Source organism: Bubalus kerabau, chromosome 1 (assembly GCF_029407905.1).
Source record: "Bubalus kerabau isolate K-KA32 ecotype Philippines breed swamp buffalo chromosome 1, PCC_UOA_SB_1v2, whole genome shotgun sequence".
In the NCBI taxonomy this organism is placed as follows: Eukaryota; Metazoa; Chordata; class Mammalia; order Artiodactyla; family Bovidae; genus Bubalus; species Bubalus kerabau.
In genome coordinates this window covers 218,935,832-218,959,512 of record NC_073624.1, presented here as the reverse complement: position 1 = coordinate 218,959,512, position 23,681 = coordinate 218,935,832, and the positions used below count along the sequence as shown (strand labels likewise).

Genomic DNA, 23,681 nt, shown 5'->3' with positions numbered 1-23,681 from the left:
CTGGGTACACCTGAAATTTCTCATCTTAAAAATAAAGAAAATGTTGTAGAGGTTTATGAGAAAATGTTCAAAATACATACTACTGAAGACAGAAAGTAGATTTCAAAAACAAGATGAAGTATAACTGCAGTGGGATATATAAGCCAAAATATTAACAACGATGTTACATCTTAAGATTGGGGGATTAGGAGTGGTGTTAACTTTCTTTTTTCACAATTGTATTCTCTGATTTTATAAAATTACAGCTATTTAGAAAGTTGCTTTTGTAATAAAAGAAGTAGAATCTTTATTTTACAAGGTGCAAGGAGGACAATATAATCAAAAGGCATGCTTGATCATCACTCAACCACTTTGAACTTGTTTCCTCATTTATAAAATAAGGTTATCATTTACTTAAAAAAAAAAGATTATCACTATCTTTAGAGGGCCTGTGTGAAAATTAAACAGACTATGATCCACTGAATTAAATGAATCCATGATAACACCAACAAAGAAGGAAAAGTTCTTCCATAATAGGAAATCAGCTAACATATATAGAAGGAGTAACACATATAGAAAAATCACCATTTAAGAAACCTCACAATATATTCAGGCAAGAATTAGCAAAGAATGCTAAAGCAAACAGGTGAAAAGTTTACTGAGTATTAACCCAGTGCTCTGTGCCAACCTAGAGGAGTGGGATTGGGGAGGAGGGGGGGTTAGTTCAAGAGCAAAGGGATATATGTATACTTATGACTGATTCACATTGTTGTTGTACAGCATAAACCAATACAACATCCTAAAGCAATTATCTTCCAATTAAAAATAAATTTAAATAAAAAGGAAACTGAGTATTTACATAGTCTCATAGTAACTCCCAAGAGATTACCAACAGATTACCAAGAGGGGAAATAAAGTATTTAACTCTGCAGAGCAGAAACCTGGCAAACACCACCTTTGCCAAGTGACAAAAATATCCGTAATAATGGGATAAATGGACATCATGTACTTCCTAATACAATGCAATAAGGATACACCATTGCCTTCTGTGGTATTTAGAAGTGACATAACCCCCAATCCTGTCAAAAGGAAACATCAGACAAACTCAAAGTAATGGATATTCTATAAAGTAACTAGCTACAGTCTTCAAAAATGTCAAGGTAGGAAAAACAAAGAGGCTGAGAAATACTTCCAAATTAAAAGAGGCTAAAAAAAGACATGAAAACTAAATGCAGTCATCCTGGACTGAAAATTGCACTAGGAATAAGAAACAATTGAGACAACTGATATAATTTGATCAGGGATTCTGAAATAGATAATAAATAGTAATATATCAATGTTAAATTTTGAAAATTCCCATCATCATATTGTAGCTAGTCCTTATTACACATAATGGGAATGATATCTACAACATACTCTCATATGGTTTAGAAAAAAAAATAATTTCTTAAATATATACATATACTCAAAGAAGAATGAAAAAATGCGAGGCAGAAGAGAGATAATGAACAGAGGGAAACTGAATGGAAGAATGTGGGATAGGGAGAAGGAAGGGATGGAGAGAGGGAGCGGTAGCAGGAGAGAGGGAGTGGAAGGGGGGGGGAGGCGGGCGGCCAAGGAAGGAGAGAGACGTCCTGAAATGGCTAATGTAGCTGAGAACTGATTTTTTTTTAAATTTTTATTTCATTTTAATGTTAAATAGCCACTAATGACTACTTTATCAGACAGCACAGTTCTAGACCCTCTACAGAATAGCAACAGACGTCTACATCTCATATTTGAATAATGACCAGGACAAAGTAGAACTGCACATGTCTGTGACTAGTCCACTCCTAACAACTTAAATATAAAAACATCGGTCTGTATCCTCTTCCCTAAATGAATGCTTGAGGCACAAATAGATAAGACTGCTTTAGATATTGCTGAAAATATTACTGCAAGCATCATCTAACATTTCACAAAGACTTATGTAAGCATCAAAAATTCTAGAACCTAGGCTTCCCTGTTGGCTGGGTGATGAAGAATCCACCTGCCAATGCAGGAGACATGGGATCAATCCCTGGTTCAGGAAGATCCCACATGCCGCAGAGCAACTAAGCCCCTTGCACCATCACTACTGAGCCAGCACTCTAGAACCCATGAGCCACAACTACTGAGCCCACATGCCACAATTACTGAAGCCCAAAAACTCTATAGAGCCTGTGCTCTGCAGTAAGACAAGCTGCCACAATGAAAAGCCCATGCAAGACAACTGGAGAGTAGCGCCGCCCCCCACCCCCCAACACCGCTCAGCACAACTAGAGAAAAGCCCATGCAGCAATGAATACCCAGCACAGCCAAATAAATGAATAAAATTAAACAAATTCTAAAATCACTGAAAATAGGATGCCAAAAGGAATGTAGATTTGCTTAATCTGGTAACAAAGAATGCCAGTTTCCACAGAATTTGTCTCACCTCAAGTGGGCAAATTTGCTCTCTCTACACTCATACTGTGTAAAGCCTATATTCTGGTTTTTAAAGGTTATTTGTCCACTAAACTGATCAATCCAAGTCAGTAAACCTTAGGAGATGGGACTAGTCTATACCGCTACAGGGCTGACAACTGTAGCTCAAGCAAATGTCATGAAATGTCAAAGATAAGACATTTCAGAAGGAATGATTTTCCCCATGCGACCCACATTTCTGTATCCTAGTATTCCAGCCACTGTATCAACACAAAACAGAAATTATTTCAAAGGTTGTAAAGGGAATGAGCCCAAAGACAACTCAAGTGAAGCTACTTGCAAGTAGACGTGTAGTCACATTTTCACATTTGGATTTTAATTATTAAACAAGTACGACACACAACAATTCACTTTCCCAAAGAAATATGCTCATTTTTTCTTGAAATAAAAAGCCTTCATGAAAGGAGCCCAGAGAAAAACATTAGGTCAATCCCTGCCTGGGGAAAAGCACCAAGCCTGAGGACTTGATCACTTTTGAGAACCCGCAAATCAAAATCCAAACACCGTACACATGCATTCTTATTGCTTCAGAATTCACAGCTCAAGCCCAGTGAGCAAAACTGAAGACCAGGATGAGAATCCTTAGCTAAAAGACAGGGTTCAGGCCACAGAAAAGCTGCCAAGGAAAAGGAAAGCTATTCACAGATAACTCAAAGAGGGAACAAGCTGCCCAAGATGAGCCTGGGCAAACTGGACCAGTCCAGTCATGGGGTAAAAAAGGCTTCAGACGCTTGGTGAAAAACTAGAATTGCCTTAGAGAAAGAACAAGAGTCCCCTGATTATCGTACACATGTTGAAAAAAAGGATCAAAACATTCTCAAAAAATGTCTTTTTGTCTTTTGTTTCCCTAATTTTGATACTCTGGGGTATAAAGTAATTTCACTTTCTTGTTAACTGGAAAAAAGGCAGAGTGTAAACACAATAACAAAATTGAAACAACCCTGACCTCTCTGGGTCTGGGAACTGGTAAATGGGAAAAGCCTGTGCCCAGCTTCCCATGAGCCGCAGCAGTCTTTATTACACACATCTAAGGTTGGCAGATCATTCCATTTTTTAAGAGATCCGAACATGCAGATTTTTATGTTAAATCTTCCAAATTTACTGTTAGAAACTTGTTCCAAAAAATTTTACCACTGTATGGGACAATCATGTCTGAGTACTATGTTTGCCCTTTCGGTCACCACTTTGCAGTCACTAAAGCTTTTCCCATGAAGTCCTTTCTGATTATACATTCCAGAACTCCACATCCTCTTAAGTAATGTCTCTGAGGAGGTAGGTCTTCAGCCTCCCCCATAAGATACACTAGATTCAGGCTCCCACTAAAGACGTTAAGACAAAGGACTCACTTACTCACTCACTCACTTCCATTGAGAAACTTGAAATATACTGACACTTGAAAACTGAGAACCCATTCAGTGTGTTTTCAAGTCTTAACAACCATGAAGGAAGCAGACTGCTTTGTGATGCATCTTTAATCAAAGGTCCTGCCATGAGTGACACCAAACGTTATTAAACCATACTACAAAATCAAGTTATGCTTTTGTGACTACAACCCTAAAACGATTTCAAAAAGTAGAGGTAGAACATTTAAAATCTAATGAAAACATATTCTCTGGAAAGAACATGGCTCCTGGAACCAGCTTCATCATTTACGTTTTCTCTGACATCAGGCAAGTTACCTCAGCTTTCTGAATCCTCAGTTTTCTCATCTACAAAATGGAAGGGGTTGAATTCTAAGCTCCAAGTCTTTTCAGTTCTGAAATTCTAGTATTCCTTTCACTGAAATGATCTCTCAATAGCCTCTGAATTGTTTAATTAAATATAATTTAATTTTCCCAGGTTTAGACTGTGGTAACCCTAGCTGTATCGTAAGTTTAAAGATGACAACTATGCTTATGCTTCTTTACAAGCCTTAAGTTGCTGGCAAGGTGCTTTAAGCAAAGATGCTTTATGCAGAGCAGACACAGTATTAGCTGAATTATATTTATGCAATATGATTTTAAAATATTTACAAGCCTATCAAGACAAAGCTCCTACCTCAATCCTAGTCATATCTTCTGCTTCTCTACAATTAATGACATCATTTCAAGTAGCTAAACAAATAACTTTTAAACTCTAGGCAATTTCTAGTTTTCCAATTAACTTACAGAGTACTCCTTCACAAGATCTATTACAAAACCTACTAGAGCTAACCAACCTTAATGAATTACAGCAACCTGAGGTTTTTCCAGGAGGGGATCATGCTTGGTGAAACTAAATAAAACGTTAAACTGTAGTTATTCAGTCTTCAATACCTTATAAATAGCAATCCTAGCTATAAAGCAAAAGTTCACTATAAATTCAGAAAGGGGCAGAGACAGTGGGCAGTTGACTAGCAATCTTCATGAGACAAAGAGAGATGGAGAAGCAGAAAGTAAAAGCACAGCTCCTCCAGAACCAAGGAGGCTGATGGTTGGCAAATGGCCTCATTCATGCAAAGAGCTACATACCTTCTCCAAAGACATTAAATGTTCATTTACAATGGAATGGCCACATCATTCTTAAAATGTGTCTGCTCCAAAGCTTTAGACTATCCCTACTTAGCTACTCAATGCCAACTATTTTTTTCATATAAACAGCAAGGTTAAGTTAATGCAATGGTTGGATGGTTCATTTAAATGCAAATCAAGAAATTTAGAAATTAAAAGCACCCACAGTAATGCTAACTGTCACAGTGCACAAGATACAGGATTGTGGATTAATCAGTGCAGTCCTAGGGATGCTAGGCTACATCTGTATTAAACAGAATTAACAAAGCTGTTGGGATCTTAACCTTCACATCTCCAGGGTACTGTAAAAAACAAAATGAAGAAGAAGAAGAAGAAAACAAAACAAAACAAAACCTTATGATTAAAACTGACTGACACCTGTTTATTTGAATAAATCCATCCCCAAGCCTGGGTTTCTCCCCCAGTGGTCCTATGATGATCTTGGATCGGAAAGATCCCCTGGAGTAGGAAATGGTAACCCACTCCAGTATTCTCACCTGGAGAATCCCATGGACTGAGGAGCCTGGCAGGCTACCGCCCATGGAGTTGCAAACAGTTGGACATGACTGAGCAAACACGGGTGCACCCACAGGTCCCCAAGCCCATCACTTTCTCCTAAAATGTAAACTAGCTGGGAATAGGGGGAAGAGGGACAAGGAGGGATAAGAAAATAAGATGTATAAAACCACAGGTTCATGTAAACAAAAAGAAAACTTGTTCCCTTCTCCCCGCTCCAAAAAAAATGCAGTCTCTTTCTAATTACAAGTACAGTATCATCACCCGCCCATTCCAAAAAAAATACTTAGCCTTGGTCAAACCTGGGAGCCAAAACATAATGAGTAAAAAGTTTCCATCTACAGCAGAGTACTGGATTACATAAACCATCATCTTATGTGATCCACTCATATACATTTTATACCATTTATATGGCACACAATACAAATTGTCACTCAGATATACAGACCTAGAAGAAAAAGGACACGGCTAGGTCTTTGTTTTATTTCAACGTTGTAATATTATGATGATTTTATTACTTCTAAAGGTTATAATTATTTTTAATCATAATAAAACATACCATCACTCTCATTTTCTTATCTTCTCTAGAGTATTGAAGGTAATAGGGAAACACAGGAAACACAATGATTACCAAAAGCACTAAGCAAAGGACAAAAGGTAAACCTAAAAAAACAATGGTTGGTCCACTAGTCACTCAATCAAATATTTTACTGCCTTCTCTGTACAGACACTATTCAAGACCAAAAAAAAGTCTTCATGAAACTACACTGTAGTAACAGCATAAGTAAACAAAACAATATCTGTGCTAGAAAGAAAATTAAGCAGGGTAATGGTAATGAAATGAGGTAGGATTCTTCCAGGACCTTTCTATCTGGATAACACTTGAGCTGAAAGTCAATAAAGAGCCAATCAAGTGAATTATTTGGGGGAGGAGCATTGCACACAGAGATAACAGAGATAAGGCAGAATCTCCCAGGACTTAGAGAAAGAAGTGATCAGTGTGCCTGGAGCATAGAGAAGAAGTAAGAGATCAAATGAAGAGAACAACAGAAACAAGCTCCAGAGCTGCTGGAATAACTGCACTGTGGGCCGGATATCTATGTCCATTTACTCAGCTTCCATTCCACATGGTTGAGACCATTAACAATGCAAGTGTTTAAGAGAAAACTGCACCAAGCCCTCACAACAGATAACTGATTATGGATGCACAGGAAGTCCCTTTTTCCATAAGAGACTGGATGGTCTGAAAAACAAAGATGAAGCCAGCATCTGGACTGGAAGCTCAAGAAAACAGAGACAAAAGGGAAAAGAGGGTTTTGTTTTACAACAATGGGACTAAAAGGCAGAGAAACTTCTCACCCAGCTGAGAAGCTACACAGGAATAAGAAGACTGTACTTTTCTTAGAGAGCCAGGAGACAAGATGCCCAAACTTGACTAGAGGAAGTTATCCAGACTGAGTGAGAAAGAACTGAGAAAAAAAAAAAAAGAAATGTCTCTAAAACTTGTAGCATATACCTTTGATGGCTTGGTTACCATTCATTTGTCAATGACTGACCAATTACCACATCCTGAGGATCCTGCTAGGTGTCAGGCACACAAAGACTAATCAGAAACCACTACCAGATCATCATAGCAATCACAGCAATCAATTATTAAGTACAAAAGGAAAAATGTGCCTTTACAATGGAGCTATCTGGCAGATGCCACTTAATCACAAGTGTTTAAACTTATTAGCATCACCACAGGTGGAACAACCTGACAATCATTTCAATGCTGAGAAAGATACATCATCACATATGTACTGTTCTTGCCGCAAGTGGAAACAATGAGACAAATCCAAACTGTAGACATTCTCTACGATTGGCCTAAACTCTCCAAAATTGTCAATGTCATAGAAAAAATAAAAAGACTGACAAAACCAAAGGAACACAACTAAATTCAGTACAGGATCTTTTATTGATTCTTGCATTAAAAAAAAACACACTATGAAGGACATCACCAGGACAACTGGTGGGATTTAACATGAATATGGATTGTACAGGAGATCAGGACTTCTAGGAATCTTGTTAAAGGCAAATTCTGCATCCGTAGGTCTAGGGTGATATTTAAGAGTCCGCATTTCTCACAAGTTTCCAGGGCCGGCAGACATTGGCTCTGGACTACTCTTTAAAAGTAATCATGTTACTATATCAAAGTAAAATTTCTTATATATTATAGCTAGTTAAGTAAGGCAATGTCCTTACTCTTAGAGGAGTTACATGCTAAAAAACATAAGGGTGAAATACTTGGTATCTGCAGTTTATTTTCAAATGCCTCAGATAAAAAATTTATATACAGTAATGGAGGAAATCTGAAAACTGTTAGCAACTGATGAAACTAGATGAACTGAAGAATCAAGTACTCATTGTATTAGTTTTGACTTTTCTGTACATTTGAAGAATTTCAAAAAAAGAAAGTTGAGGGAAATGCTCACAGTCTAGAAAGAAAAACAGTTTATAATACAACAGAAAGAATAAAGTCGTAAAGCAATCCACTGGTGCAAGAGGAGCACCCGGGAGAGAATCCCCAGTGGGGAGAGTCATCACTGAAGATCTGCTGTCCTAGGAGGGAGGGCAGTTGTTTCAGGTTGTGCAAAGGGACCAAAGACCTTTGGCACCTTCCAAGAACCACAGGTGTGAAGGAAAAATATTAGATAGTGAAATGGCAGAAGATAAGGCTGAAAGATAAGCAAAACAAGAAGGCATCGGAGATTATCTTAACTTAAAAATACAATTTTATTCTTACTATTTATATTACTTGAGAAATCCTGAAAAGCACCCCCCACCAAAGAAACACAAAGATAAAAGGCAAACCGCCCCCCCTACAATAACCATATTAAAAACCACAAGCCAGTACCATCCTGGCCAGCAGCACTTCCCCAGTCTAAAGGCCTTCACACCCACACTGGAGAGTTCAATTCCTCAAAACCCGCAAGGCCAGAGCCAAGCATTTTCCTCCTCATCTACTCCCCCTCTGGTTCTCCTCATCTCCACTGACCAAAGCTCTACCTAACTAGGCCCGTTTCTTCCTCTTCCTTCCCCTCCTTGCACCTTACTTTACTTACCCTCCCTGTTTTCAGGAATGTTCTCATTTCCAATCATTCTCCAGATAGCCCCAGACAGTTATCATAACCATGGCATCAACTTCCCTCTGAAAAAAACACAAGATTGCTTCCCCAACCAAAGACAGTATAAAGCTGAAACTCCAATAGACCAACCTTACTCACACTGGTCTGTCAACCTCATCACCTGCCTGCACTCCAAACTCTTCTCCAGGGACTGCATGTCTCCAGACCTTTGTGTAACCTGGATCCTCTGCTCAGGGCAGACCTTCAAATTCTTCCATCTTCCTTCAAGGCTCACACAGATGTCCTCTGCTTCTAAGAGCTGTTCCCTCTTTTCTGGTTCCCCTATCATTTTATAAGCATCTCTATTACAGCACTTGCTGCATAGCATGGATAGCAGTGTGTCCGTCTCCCATAAAGCTGACAGCTCCTTTGAGCACAGGGACCATGCCTTTTGTGAGCACGGTAACTTTCATCTAACAACATTCTATAAATGATTAACTGAATTGGCTTAACTGTTTTAAGATTTCATCTAGTAACACTGAAACATGTGGAAAGAATTAAGAACTCTCTCTCTCCTGTAATACTTTAGCAAAACAGGTACAGATTGCTAATTCTTACCTATCAGCGATATTACCAAAGTTAACGTCATTAGTTTGTAAACTTCTTGAGTTTAGCAATGGTGACTTACACTTTTTTTTTCTTTTGGGCACACCACACAGCCTGTAGGATCATTTCCCTTAAGAAGGATGAAACCTGTGCCCCCTGCAGTGGAAATACAGAGTCTTAACCACTGGACAGCCAAGGAAGTACCACTTGCACATTCTTAACATTTCCCCTAGCACCTGCTTTTAGAGTCAGGCTTAATAAATGCACTGTATTTAACTGAACCCTTCCTTGAAGCTGAGATACAGCAAATATAGCCTTAGACTCTAACTCAATAAAGATACCTCGAAAATACCACCTTTCCACTGGTCTTAGTGACTCCAAATAAGTTTAAATTTCTCTCAAGGGTTGCCATATTCCATTTCCTTGAATTTTTTCCTTTCCTCCCAAGGGATCAAGCTCACATTTCACTTTCCCACTTCTGTGCAAAATGACAGGTTTCTAAAGATACACTTCAAAGTCAGTCCAGAGCTTTTCTGAGAACATGATGACCCCAGGTCCAAGGAAGCAAGAAAATGGTAACAGATGATTTTAAGAAAACTTTGCCAATTTAGAGATCCCCAGGAACAGAAAATCCCCATGAACACTGACTCATCAATAATAGTAACTTACCCTCACAGCTCTGCCTTACTCAGTGCACTATCATTTTTCATAAACCATGATTAACAGTCTAGATTAATATTGAAATATTTAACATAATGAAATATTCAACATATCATGAGGGACTAGTTAACAATGCTTTGTTTGGATCATCTTTGCTTGGAAACAAAGTACGTATACAGGGCAAATGGACTATTAGCAAAGGCTCCTATCCTTCATGTAACTTGAAATGGGCCACTGTGAATGCGTTTTCTGAGTTAGGACCACACTTTCAGTTTCAAGAACAGCCTGCACTCTATCCTGGCTAATAAACCAGTACAAGATTATGTAATCTGGTAATTAACCAGGCTTCCAACTTACTCCTCAATTTATAATGTCTAATACTAACAAAATAAACCAGAGCAATAGAATATTTTCAAAATACAATCGATGTTCCACTTGTTTATGACAGTATTTAACAATGAAATCTCAGAGCAAGAGAAAGAAAGTAATCCACAGCTTAATATAATGAAGTAGAAGAGCCAAAATGAAGTAATCCAGAAAAGAACTACTCTTTAAATTAGCAATTAAGGAATAACATCAGTTATTTAACACTAAGATTAAATTGGATTAAATTATTTCATCACAAAAATTTAACACAAAAGAGAACCAAAAGAAAAAAAAAAAATAACAGAAATGTTACATTTTTTTCTTCAGTAAAGCTCTTGAAGTCTTTTTTCAAAAACTCTTACAGATGAAAATAACTTCCACAATATAATTCCCCCCCTTCTTTTACTACAATGGGAACACTGAATAGACAAGAAATTTTAAAATCTAATCACACTACTCATACAATACTTGTTCCAAACGATCAAATCTTTGCTACAAATATTCAGAAAAACACTCAAAGTTGCCTTTCTAACTGTATTTGCCTTAAATGCACTGCTCCAAACTTGCAGCCAGTGAAAAAGCACAAATTAAATCCCAATCAAAAGGGGGCTTGATAGATGACAGTCCATCAACAAGTAAACAGAAATGTATGCTCATTTCAAGTTCCATTAGAAATGGGGTAGGGGGTATGCTTGCACATGGAGAAAGTTTGTTGTTAGAAAGAAAAGAAAAAAAAAAAAAAACTAAAGGGGAAAATGAACATTTGGAAGCTCCAACAGAGAAAGGGCAATGCTGAAGTTTTATTTTGAAGCAGTTATTTCTGCACACTCTGAACTTTCAATAATGGACAAATTTAGTACAGTGCTCTTGCAAGTGGGCAAAAACAGCATGAAACAGGGTAAATCAGGCCAGATTGTTCACCTCACCACCCTATTCAGCCCATTCAGCCCAGGCCCACAACATGGGGGCTCAGTCAATCACCACAGTGCACAAGAAACAAACAACATTCTCACCGTCTCAAAGCAAGCACACTCAAATTTCAGTAACTGATGCTTTGTAAGACTCTCTACAATGCCTGGTGTATTTAACTTTTTTTCTTAAGAGAAAACAGAAGGTACTAATAAGACTTAAATCCTCCAACACATAAAGTATAACTAAAACTGCTTAAAGATTTCTAAGGGTATGGCTTCAAAGTCACTCAAGAGAAAAAAACTTAATTGGGCTGGGAAAGCATAAAGAATAATTGATTTCATGTTTTTCACTATGTGTTTATATGGAAGGTCAAACTTTCAAAATACAGATTTTTTAAATGAATTTATTTTTACCTGTTTTTCTTTTTTATATGCAGTAAAATTCACTTCAGTTTCCTATTCTACAACTTTTGAAAAATTCACAGTTGTGTAATCACCTCCAAAATCAAGAGACAGAACAGTTAAAAGAATGTTATTTTCACAACAGCACACACATTCAACTAAACCACACAAGATAAATGTACAAAAAATTATTTACTTCAAGATCAAATTTGGCATCAACTTACTGCAAAATTACAGTAAACAACGATGTGGTGCTGGCATAAAGTACCATGTAAGACTAAGAGATCAACAGAACAAAATGAAGAGCCCAGAAACAAACCCTCTGACAGTCAAACGATTTTCAGCAAGGATGTCAAGACCATTCAAGGAGGAAAGGATAGTCTTTTCAGTAAGTAGGGCTGAGAAAACTGGATATCCACATGTAAAATAATCAAGTTAGACTCTTACCTTCTATAATATTTAATAATTAACTCAAAATGGATCAAACACCTAAACCTAAGAGCTAAAACTATAAAACTTTAGAGAAGAATCACAGGGCAAAAGTTTTATGACACTGGATTTGGTAATGCTTTCTTGGATATGACATCAAAGACACAAGTAACAATAGGAAAAAAAAAACTGAACTTAAAAACTGGTATATAAAAGGACACTACCATGAGTGAAAAGGCAATCCAGACAACAAAAGAAAATAACTGCAAAACACACGTGTGACAAGAGATTAATATCCAGAATATACAGAGAACTAAAACTCAACCACCAAAACAAAAACAAAAACAAAAAAACTCAGTTCCGTTCACTTCAGTCGCTCAGTCGTGTCCGACTCTTTGCCACCCCATGAATTGCAGCATGCCAGGCCTCCCTGTCCATCACCAACTCCCGGAGTTCACTCAAACTCACTTGAGTCAGTGATGCCATCCAGCCATCTCATCCTCTGTGGTCCCCTTCTCCTCCTGCCCCAATCCCTCCCAGCAACAGAGTCTTTTCCAATGAGTCAACACTTCGCATGAGGTGGCCAAAGTACTGGAGTTTCAGCTTTAGCATCATTCCTTCCAAAGAAATCCCAGGGCTGATCTCCTTCAGAATGGACTGGGTGGATCTCCTTGCAGTCCAAGGGACTCTCAAGAGTCTCCAACACCACAGTTCAAAAGCATCAATTCTTCTGCGCTCAGCCTTCTTCACAGTCCAACTCTCACATCCATACATGACCACAGGAAAAACCATAGCCTTGACTAGACGGACCTTTGTTGGCAAAGTAATGTCTCTGCTTTTGAATATGCTATCTCGGTTGGTCATAACTTTCCTTCCAAGGAGTAAGCGTCTTTTAATTTCATGGCTGCAGTCACCATCTGCAGTGATTTTGGAGCCCCCAAAAATAAAGTCTGACACTGTTTCCACTGTTTCCCCATCTATTTCCCATGAAGTGATGGGACCGGATGCCATGATCTTTGTTTTCTGAATGTTGAGTTTTAAGCCACCTTTTTCCACTCTCCACTTTCACTTTCATCAAGAGGCTTTTGAGTTCCTCTTCACTTTCTGCCATAAGGGTGACGTCATCTGCATATCTGAGGTTATTGTTATTTCTCCCGGCAATCTTGAGTCCAGCTTGTGTTTTTTCTAGTTCAGCGTTTCTCATGATGTACTCTGCACAGAAGTTAAATAAGCAGGGTGACAATATACAGCCTTGACATTCTCCTTTTCCTATTTGGAAACAGTCTGTTGTTCCATGTCCAGTTCTAACTGTTGCTTCCTGACCTGCATACAAATTTCTCAAGAGGCAGGTCAGGTGGTCTGGTATTCCCATCTCTTTCGGAATTTTCCACAGTTTCTTGTGATCCACACAGTCAAAGGCTTTGGCATAGTCAATAAAGCAGAAATAGATGTTTTTCTGAAACTCTCTTGCTTTTTCCATGATCCAGCGGATGTTGGCAATTTGATCTCTGGTTCCTCTGCCTATTCTAAAACCAGCCTGAACATCAGGAAGTTCACGGTTCACGTATAGCTGAAGCCTGGCTTGGAGAATTTTGAGCATTACTTTACTAGCATGTGAGATGAGTGCAATTCTGCAGGAGTTTGAGCATTCTTTGGCATTGCCTTTCTTTGGGATTGGAATGAAAACTGACCTTTTCCAGTCCTGTGGCCACTGGAAAGTTTTCCAAATTTGCTGGCATATTGACTGCAGCACTTTCACATCATCATCTTTCAGGATTTGAAATAGCTCAACTGGAATCCATCACCTCCACTAGCTTTGTTCATAGTGATGCTTTCAATGATGTGCAAAATACTAGACATTTCTTCAGAGATGATATACAAATGGCCAATAAACCCATGAAAAGATACTCAGTATCATTTGGGGAATGCACATCAAAACTATGAGATAACCATCTCACATTCATTAGGATGGCTACTATCAAAACAAAAGAAAACAGGAAAAAAAAAGTGTTGGTAAAGATATGGAAAAAAATTAGAACTTCTGTGCCCTGCTGGTTGGAATGCGAAATGGTACAGCCACTGTGGAAAATAGTATGGCAGTACCTCAAAGAGTTAAAAATAAACTTACCATATAATCCAGCAATTCCACTTCTGGGTATATACTTAAAAGAACTGAAAGCAAGGTCTCAGAGATATTTGAACCAAGTTCACAGCAGTATACTATTCACAGTAGAACTATCCAAATGTTCATTAACAATTGAACGGATAAGCTAACTGGAATATATATAAAATAATGTTGCTGTTGTCCTCAATAAGGCAAATATATGATTCCATTTATATGAGCTACCTAGAATAGGCAAACTGATAAATAAAGTAGAAAAGAAGTTACCAGGAACTGGGAGGAGAGCAGGATGGGGAGTTGCTGCTAAATAAGTAAAGATCCTGTTCAGAATGATGGAAAAGTTCTGAAAACGGATGGGAATGATATAAACGCACTTAATGCTCAAAAATAGTGAAATGGTAAACTTTACGTTATATATATTTAATAACTTTAGTTTAAAAAAAAAATTCTTTTAAGAGTAGCAAATCTTTCCCTGGGGAATTACACTCCTAAGAAGTTCCCCCCCTCCGCCCCCACCCAAAAAAAAGAAGTTTCCCTTAAGATATCAGGACAGGCAGAAGATTCAGCTGCAAATTAAAGCAACTCTGGAAGCAAACTAAATGTCCAACAGAGGACTGATTAAAGAAGCTATGTTGGAACAGTAGGGGATCATTAACATGCTATGTTAACACTGTGAGATTAACATATTTCATCAATTCTAAAGCATACATATTTCACATCTTTAAGTCTCTAAACTTTGGATGTGTTCTAAAATTGATGGTATTTCCTAGTGTATTTAGTAGTGTTTACTTCTTGTGTGTGGGCTCAGTCATGTCCAAGTCCCTTCGACCCTATGGGCTGTAGCCTGTCAGGCTCCTCTGTCCATAGCATTTTTCAGGCAAGAATACTGGAGTGGGTTGCCATTTCCTACTCCAGGGGAATCTTCCCAACCCAGGGATAGAATCCACATTTTCTGTGTCTCCTGCATTGGCAGGCGGATTCTTTACCACTGAGCCACCTGGGAAGCCCTTATTTTTTCTCAGTGGTACATAAAATAAAGGTTAATCTTAATGCTATTAACAGGGGAAATGTTCGAGCATGATAAATGGACAAGAGCAAATAAAGTAAAAATCTAGTTTTTATAAAAGTTATAGTCAATACACTCTTAGAAAAAATATCAGAGGATGTACACCAAAATGTTAACAGTGTTTATCCCTAGGTGATAAAAATGAGTGGTGGTTTTATTTAAAAAAAAAAAAAAAAAAAAAAAACTGGGTATAGGGACTTCCTTGGCAGTCCAGTGGCTAAGACTCTATGCTTTCAATGCAGGGAGCTGGTTTTGATCCCTGGTCAGGGAATGTGCCATATGCCACAACTAACAGTCAAATAAATAAAAATAAAACGTTTAAAAAAAAAAAAACTGGATGTAAAGCCAAGCTGCCTCCACCCCCATATCAATCTGGCAAATCCTATATATAGCATATCTACTCATATTAGACATGAGTCAGGTATCACAAAAGACTGAAAAATGCTAAAGAATGTAATGGCCTTGAAGGAACTCATCATGTAGCAAAAGAATTTATGGTCCACAAGAGCCTTTAGGAAGGTAAATCAGCAACTCAGTGCTATGTAAATAACAGCACTCCATAAGTAAAATAATACATTAGCATTTTATCACATCAGACATTAAAAATAAATATCCTTTATGAAAGTGAAAGTCGCTCAGTTCTGTCCAACTCTTTGCGAACCCACAGACTGTAGCCTGCCAGGCTCCTTTGTCCACAGAATTCTCCAGGCTAGAATACTGGAGTGGGTAGCCATTCCCTTCTCCAGAGGATCTTCCAACCCAGGGATCAAACCCAGGTCTCTCGCATTGCAGACAGATTCTTTACCATCTAACCCAATAAGGAAGCCCAAATATCCTTTATAAGTTCATCACATTTGTTACACAGACGACAAAGTTCAAATTCTCCAGCTGAGATTCATTAAGATTAAAAACCCCTAAAAGCAGTTGACTTCCCTGGTAGCTCAGACAGTAAAGCGTCTGCCTACAACCTGGGAGACCGGGGTTTGATCCCTGGGTTGGGAAGATCCCCGGAGAAGGAAATGGCAACCCACTCCAGTATTCTTGCCTGGAAAATTCCGTGGACAGAGGAACCCGGTAGGTTATAGTCCATGGCGTTGCAAAGAGTCGGACATGACTGAGTGACTTTCACTACAAGCAGGTTATCATCATAAATCAGGTAACAGACACATAATCAATGACAAATTAGCAACAGCAGAAAATACCCTGTCATACAATTACTGTTTGTTATGACATTTTAAGAATTACATTAAAAAAAATTCTCTTCGTAAGTTTTCCTTCCTCACTATGTGCTTACTGTAAAGAGATCACAATAAAAAACTTTATCTCCTGTTCTCAAAGAAGTCACAGCTCAGCTGAGGAAGGGATGCGGGGGGAGACACAGAGAACAGTTCTATGACAACGGAGTTGGCAATGATTTCTTAGAAGACACCAAATGCATGAGGAACAACAACAACAACAACAAAAATAGATAAACTGGACTTGATCAAAATTTAAAACTTTTGAACACTAAAGGACATACCAACAGGGTAAAACTGAGAGAAAATATTTCAAGTCCTATATCTAATAAGGGATTAACAGCCAGAAGACACTAAGAAATTCTATACCTTAACAACAAAAAACCCAAACAATTAAAATGGGCAAAGGACTTGAAAAGAGATTTCTTCCAAGAAAATACACAAATAGCCAATAACCACATGAAAAACAGTCAACATCAGTCAACATTAGAGAAATACAAATCAAAACCACAATGAAACATCAACTCACATCTATCAGGATAACTTATTAAAAAGTAAACAAATCTTTGTAAAAATTAAAAATAGAAATTAACAAGTGTTGATGAAAATGTGGAGAACATGGAACACTTACACATTACTGTTATGAATATAAAATAACACACCTACTGTAGAAAATGGTATGGCAGATCCTTAAAAATTTAAGCACAGAATTACCATACCAAATGAACTAGAAATTCCATTTCTAGGTATATATCCAAAAGAGCTGAAAGCAGGAACACAAACACATATTTGCATACCTGTGTTCACAGGAGCATAATCCACAGTGGCCAAAATGTGGAGGCAACCTAAGTGTTCATCAACAGATGACTGGATAATGGAGTACTCAACAATTAAAAATAAGGATATACTGACAACATGGGTAAAACTTGAAAGCATTATGCTAAGTTAAACAAGCCAGGTATTAATACAGTCAAATTCAGAGAGACAGAAAGTACAATGGAGGTTGCCAGTGGGCCAGAGGGGGAGAGGAAATGGAAAGTTATTGTTTAACGGTTATGGAGCTTCAGTTTAGGACAATGAAAATTTTTCTGGATAGGGACAGTGACAGTGGTTACACAACAAAGTGAATGCACTTAATGCCACTGAAGTGTACACATAATTTAAACGGTACATCTTGTTATGTATATTTTTAAAAGATAATGAGAATGTCATAATCAGGTGCAAATTTCACAATTTCCAGTAAGTTAAAGATCACTTTCAACAACAATGATCAATGTCTCAACAGAAGAGGCATATCGATCAGATGGATAGCATTTGTGTCAAGAGAAGAACTGAGCATTCCAGAACAAATGCCTGGCAGATGCAGAGACATATAGCAACAATTCACAATAGAAGATAAGGCTGAAAAAATAAGTTAACGCCAAGACTCAGAAGGTGTTAAATGCCAATCTAAAATTCTGACTAGTGCAGCAACAAGACAGCAGTGTATCTCCCCAAAAGAATAAGTATCGCTTGTATGTAAAAGACTGAATGGTGGAGGGGAAAACAGTAAGAAATTCAATTAACTTTAGCAGACATTTATAGAGCAACAATAATGTTCCAAATTCTCAGATTATAAAAACTGAAGGGAGAGGAGGAATGGGTAGTGACTGCAAAGGGATTTCTAGAGTACTAGTAATTTTCTGTTTCTTGATCTGGGTGGTGGACATGGTGGTATTTACTCAATTCATTAAGCTGCTGCTAAGTCGAGTCAGTCGTGTCCAACTCTGTCGGACCCCATAGACAACAGCCTCCCAGGCTCCCCCGTCCCTGGGATTCTCCAGGCAAGAACACTGGAGTGGGTTGCCATTTCCTTCTCCAGTGCGTGAAAGTGAAGCCGCTCAGTCCTGTCCAACTCTTAGCGACCCCATGGACTGCGGCATACCAGACTCCCCCAAAAAAGTCTCTCACTGTTTCCATTGTTTCCCCATCTATTTGCCATGAAGTGATGGGACCGAATGGCATGATCTTAGTCTTCTGAATGTTGAGCTTTAAGCCAACTTTTTCACTCTCCTCTTTCACTTTCATCAAGAGGTCCTTTAGAAAAATGTATATATAGAAATTATGCTATGCTATGCTAAGTCGCTTCAGTCGTGTCCGACTCTGTGCGACCCCATAGACAGCAGCCCACCAGGCTCCGTCATCCCTGGGATTCTCCAGGCAAGAATACTGGAGTGGGTTGCCATTTCCTTCTCCAATGTGTGAAAGAGACAAGTGAAAGTGAAGTCGCTCAGTCGTGTCCGACTTTTAGCGACCCCATGGACTGCAGCCTACCAGGCTCCTCTGTCCATGGGATTTTCCAGGCAAGAGTACTGGAGTGGGGTGCCATTACCTTCTCCAGTAGAAATTATAAAATTTCTAAATATAAATTATATAAAATGTAATTTTTGTTTCTATAAATATATTAAAATATACATGAATTATAAAACAAGTTCTCCAGAGAACTACAAGCAGTTTTGATAGTTCAAAAATTAATCTAAACTAGAGTGGAAGCAGAGAGAAGGGAAAACAAGAACTTATAAGAGGAAGACAAAATGGAAAGGATTTAATCTGATTACAGCTGGATGGAAGGAGTAAGAATGAAATGAACATAGTTATCATTCACTCAAAATACCAACTTGGTAATCCATAATCTGACTGTTGCTCATCTGTCATAGTTCCACCCAGAAGCCAGATTCCATAAAGAAAAGACTCCTTCCTCCTTCATTCAATGGGCATCTAATGTTTTCTTTACTCTCCAGGCCAGGTACCATGCCAAAGATCAAGGCTCACTTTCTAACAGAAAAGACAAACAACGATATCAATAACAAGGTATAGTGTAATGGAGTACACCACCTGGTGGAAGAGATCTGCTACCAAAAAGGAAAGTGCTAGCTTGAAGTCTTGTAATAGGATAAAAATGATGGAATACAAAGGGGGAGGGGGTTCATCACTGAGCAAACAACATGTCCAATTCATATTTCATATGTTAAGCTTATCTCATTTCTCCAAAATACAGCTCCCTTTATCTCACCACTCTCAGTCCCACCATCTTCCTAGCTCAACTCCCTACTTCCATTTGTACACAATACAAGCCCTGTAAGCACTAGCAGAAGTGATCTTAAAAAGGAAATCAGACCATGAAACTCACTACAACAGTTTCTTACAACTCTTAGAAGAAAATCCAAACATGTGATCTGGAGTTTCCTGGCAATTTCATGTGAGGCCTTCCCCCTACTCTAAAAGAACTTAAAGCTACACAAGTCCTCTCTAAGGTCTCTCAACACATGGAGTTCTTTCCTGTCTCAGGACCTTCAGACAAGCAGAGATCCCTGTTCCCCCTGTGCAGATCTTCATCAGCAAACAAACCACAACAACCAGCTCTATCCTATCTCACACTGTCCCTTTTTCAAAGAAATCTCAGGACTCTGCCAGTTACTGCCCATCTCCACATCTGGTTTAGGTCTAAAAAAGAAAAAGGTATCTCATTTTGGTCCTCGAGTTTGAGAAGCCTCTTGGGACACCCAAGCAGTTCTCTGGTGCACAAGTGACCCTAGGGATCAAGTGAGACTTTCTAATTCAAAAAAGAAGCTTCCACTTTAGCATCAGTGTTGGATTTTTAACCTAAGTTTGATGACAGGAAGACTATGCAGAAAAGTGATTCTCAACTTAGAGGAAGAGGGCACCCCTGATCTCTAAGTCACTGTATGGAATGAGATGTTACTAATGAAAGGAGGGTGACACCCCATCAATGATGTAAGGCTTTCGAGATACGTTGGATAGAATTCTTGATAAGAGTGTATAGAACAAGTAAAACCAAAACAAATACAAAAACAAAAACCCAGAGTGAGAAACAAGAACCAAGAGTAAAAGGAAAACCAGCAGAGACTTAGATCACAATTCCATAAACTCCTTTGCCCTTTTATGCTTCCTCCTAACCAAACCCTACTCCTGTTTCATCCAGTTCAAAAGCTGTCCTCCCCTGGAAGCATTCTGGTCTTATCCAACAAAACTCATTAGCCCCCTTTCCATGTCTCCACCAGTTTTTATCATTATTATTATGTAAGACTGACCATTCACAAGCTTCTTATCCATACTATTATGGTAGTAAACGTCATCATTCTTGTACTACACCTGGGGTGTATGTGTCTCTTATTACAGTGTGAGGTCTTGGGGTTAGATATCATTTCTTAAAATTAAAGTGGATAAAAAAATATTTCACTTAGTAAAACTCAAAAAGAGTAAATAACTGGGCAGAGGTTCTGAATAACTTCTCAACCCGTTCCTCTTGTAAAAATAACATCCTAATTAACTTGATTTATAAATTCATCCTTTCCTAAAGGAACATACACCTGTAGCGTCTTTAAAAATCACTGCTAAAGAAAATACCCTCTTACCGAAATGCCTATCCTGTTGCAACAATACAATGATGTAATCATTTCCTTCACCATAAACAAGAAAAGTCCTTAAGTTGGTTGGAGACTTAACACAACTTACTCTATTCTAAATTACTGTAAGTTTTGTCCAAAACACACACACACAAAATATTACGAAGACTTAGGGGTACATTAAGAGGGTGTGAGTCCTGGATCTGAGCCAACTGCCGCCCGCATTATTAGGAAGCCATTCCTGCCAAGCCAAGGTTAGGCATTCAGTCAACATTTTTTCCAACAAGTGTTTCACACAAGCACACTCCTTTAAAAGTTAACAAAAAGAGATTCCAACGCCACTCGTGAAAACTAGGACTAATCAGAATTAAGTATTCAATTAACCAGCACAGTAAGTCAGAGTAATTTCAAAACAAAGGTTAATTCGGTGCACGCCAAAAGTCCACACACGGGTGTGGCGCCCATTCCCAGCCAGGCTGTGTCAGGGAAAGGGCCACAAACTTTCCATTCGCTCCGGCCGACAATGCGGGGCTGCGGGCTCAGCCTACGTCGCGTCCACCTGACCTGGAAGTTTCGGTGGTGGGGGAGGGGTGCGACCACAGATACCACAAACCACACGAACTTCAGAGGAAAACTCAACTCCCGGAACCACCCGCACCTCCAACAACGCGCACTCTTCCCCGCAAGCAAGGCGGCCGCGGGGGCCCACCGCGGGTCTGGCGCGCGCACCGAGCCCACTTGAACAAAGTTTAGACACCGGGAGAAACTTTCCAGAAGGGAAGCGCCGCGGTAGCGCGGGGTCCGCCAGTCGCTCCGCTCCAGCCGCCGCGGCCCCTCAACTTCCCAAAGGCCAGGAAGCGCCGGCCCCGCCCGCCGGGCCAGGGCCCAGGCCGGGGGCCCCGCCGGGGAAGCGGGCCGAAGGCCGCAAAGGCGCCGGCCTGAAGCCCGATTCAGGGGAAGGTCGCTGAGGTGACCGCGCCCGGCCCGCCCACTCGAGGAGCCCCTCGGACGGCTGGGGAGCCCGCACCCGCACGAAGACAATTACCTGCGGCGAGCTGGGCGAGCGCTGGAAGATTCCAGAGGCCAGAAGACGACGGGCCCTCGCTTTGTCTCCCCAAGTCCTGCTCCGAGGAGGAAATGGGCCGCCCGGCGCCCCCGCCCCCGGCCCGCCCCCCGCCCGCGGCCCCCGCCCCGCGGCCCGAGCCCCGCCCGCCCTTCCCAGCACCTCCCTCCGGCGCGCTCTTCCCAGCGCCTCCCGCTGCCGCCCAGCTTTCCCAGTTCTCCCTTTGGGGGCGAATCCTCGGCCAAAGAGGCTGGCAATGGCAGACCCGGACCCCTAAAAGGACCTCTCGCTCTCCGCCCTTCACCTCTGAGTTACTTCATCCCAGGCTACTAGTAACCAAAGATGGGAGTGACACCCCTCCCACCCCCGAGAGGAAGGAGGAACGCTCACTCCTGGAACAGCCCGCGAGCTGGGGAGAGCAGGTGAGTCACCGCTCTGCGCACAGGTGAGTCCCCGGGCGCGGCCGGCTCAGGCCCCACCCCCTCGCTGGTGCCCCAGGGACTGGGCGAGGAAACGCCGAGTCCCGGGCACTCTCCTCTGAGGAGTGCCACAGGTGTTCTTCAATGACCGGCTTCCGGAAAAAAGTGCTCTAGCCCCCGCTCCTAGTTTCACAGCAAGAGAAACTGAGGCCCCGTAGCTTGAGGCGAAGTGGAGCTAGAATCCGACTCTAAGGACCTCATAATGTGCGATGGAAGCACTCCGAGAAATAACCTAATCCATCTGTCACTTGACAGATGGGGTAACCGAGAGCTATCCTGATGGAGGACAAGAGTCTTGTCACGAGGTGTCCCCTCCAGAGATTGCCCCCAATCGCGCGCGCGCACACACACACACACACACACACACAAATTTGAAGGACCTGGCATCTGTCCCTATCCCTCTGGCCATTTAGGGAATTTTATTCCCTGTCTTCCTTTCTTAACTTCCTGGTAAATGTTTCCCCCAAAAAACTACAAGATAAACAAAATACATATTCACTATCAGCCTGGTACAAAAAACAATAACGACATTTTTCTCCATCATGGGATGATGAACACGGTTGATTTCAGTCAGTTCAGTCGCTCAGTCGTGTCCAACTCTTTGCGACCCCATGAACCGCAGCACGCCAGGCCTCCCTGTCCATCACCAACTCCCAGAGTCTACCCAAACCCATGTCCATCGAGTCGGTGACGCCATCCAACCATCTCATCTTTTGTTGTCCCCTTCTCCTGCCCTCAATCTTTCCCAGCATCAGGGTCTTTTCATATGAGTCAGCTCTTCACATCAGGTGGCCAAAGTATTGGAGTTTCAGCTTCAACATCAGTCCTTCCAATGAACACCCAGGACTGATCTCCTTTAGGATGGACTTGTTGGATCTTCTTGCAGTCCAAGGGACTCTCAAGAGTCTTCTCCAACACCACAGTTCGAAAGCATCAATTCTTTGGCGCTCAACTTTCTTTATAGTCCAACTCTCACATCCATACATGACCACTAGAAAAACCATAGCCTTGACTAGATGGACCTTTGTTGGCAAAGTAATCTCTCTGCTTTTTAATATGCTGTCTAGGATGGTCATAACTTTCCTTCCAAGGAGCAAGCATCTTTTAATTTCATGGCTGCAATCACCATCTGCAGTGATTTTGGAACCCAGAAAAATAAAGTCAGCCACTGTTTCCACTGTTTCCCCATCTATTTGCCATGAAGTGATGGGACCGGATGCCATGATCTTCGTTTTCTGAATGTTGAGCTTTAAGCCAACTTTTTCAGTCTCCTCTTTCACTTCAGTATTGGTCTATAAATC

The 23,681-nt window shown here is 40.3% G+C and overlaps 1 protein-coding gene across 3 annotated transcripts in view; it reads right to left on the bottom strand.

Annotated features, from left to right (window-relative positions):
- The window catches only part of CTNNA1 (catenin alpha 1), a 329,686-nt gene that overhangs the window by 157,083 nt on the left and 148,922 nt on the right, over positions 1 to 23,681 (bottom strand). For 2 of the 3 annotated variants that reach the window (XM_055554907.1, XM_055554917.1), the window contains exon 1: positions 21,884 to 22,010. The exons of the other annotated variant lie outside the window; for it this stretch is intronic. The gene's annotated coding sequence lies outside the window, so the exon portion shown is untranslated. Of the gene's footprint in view, positions 1 to 21,883; positions 22,011 to 23,681 lie in introns of those variants that run through there. 3 annotated transcript variants of the gene reach the window in all.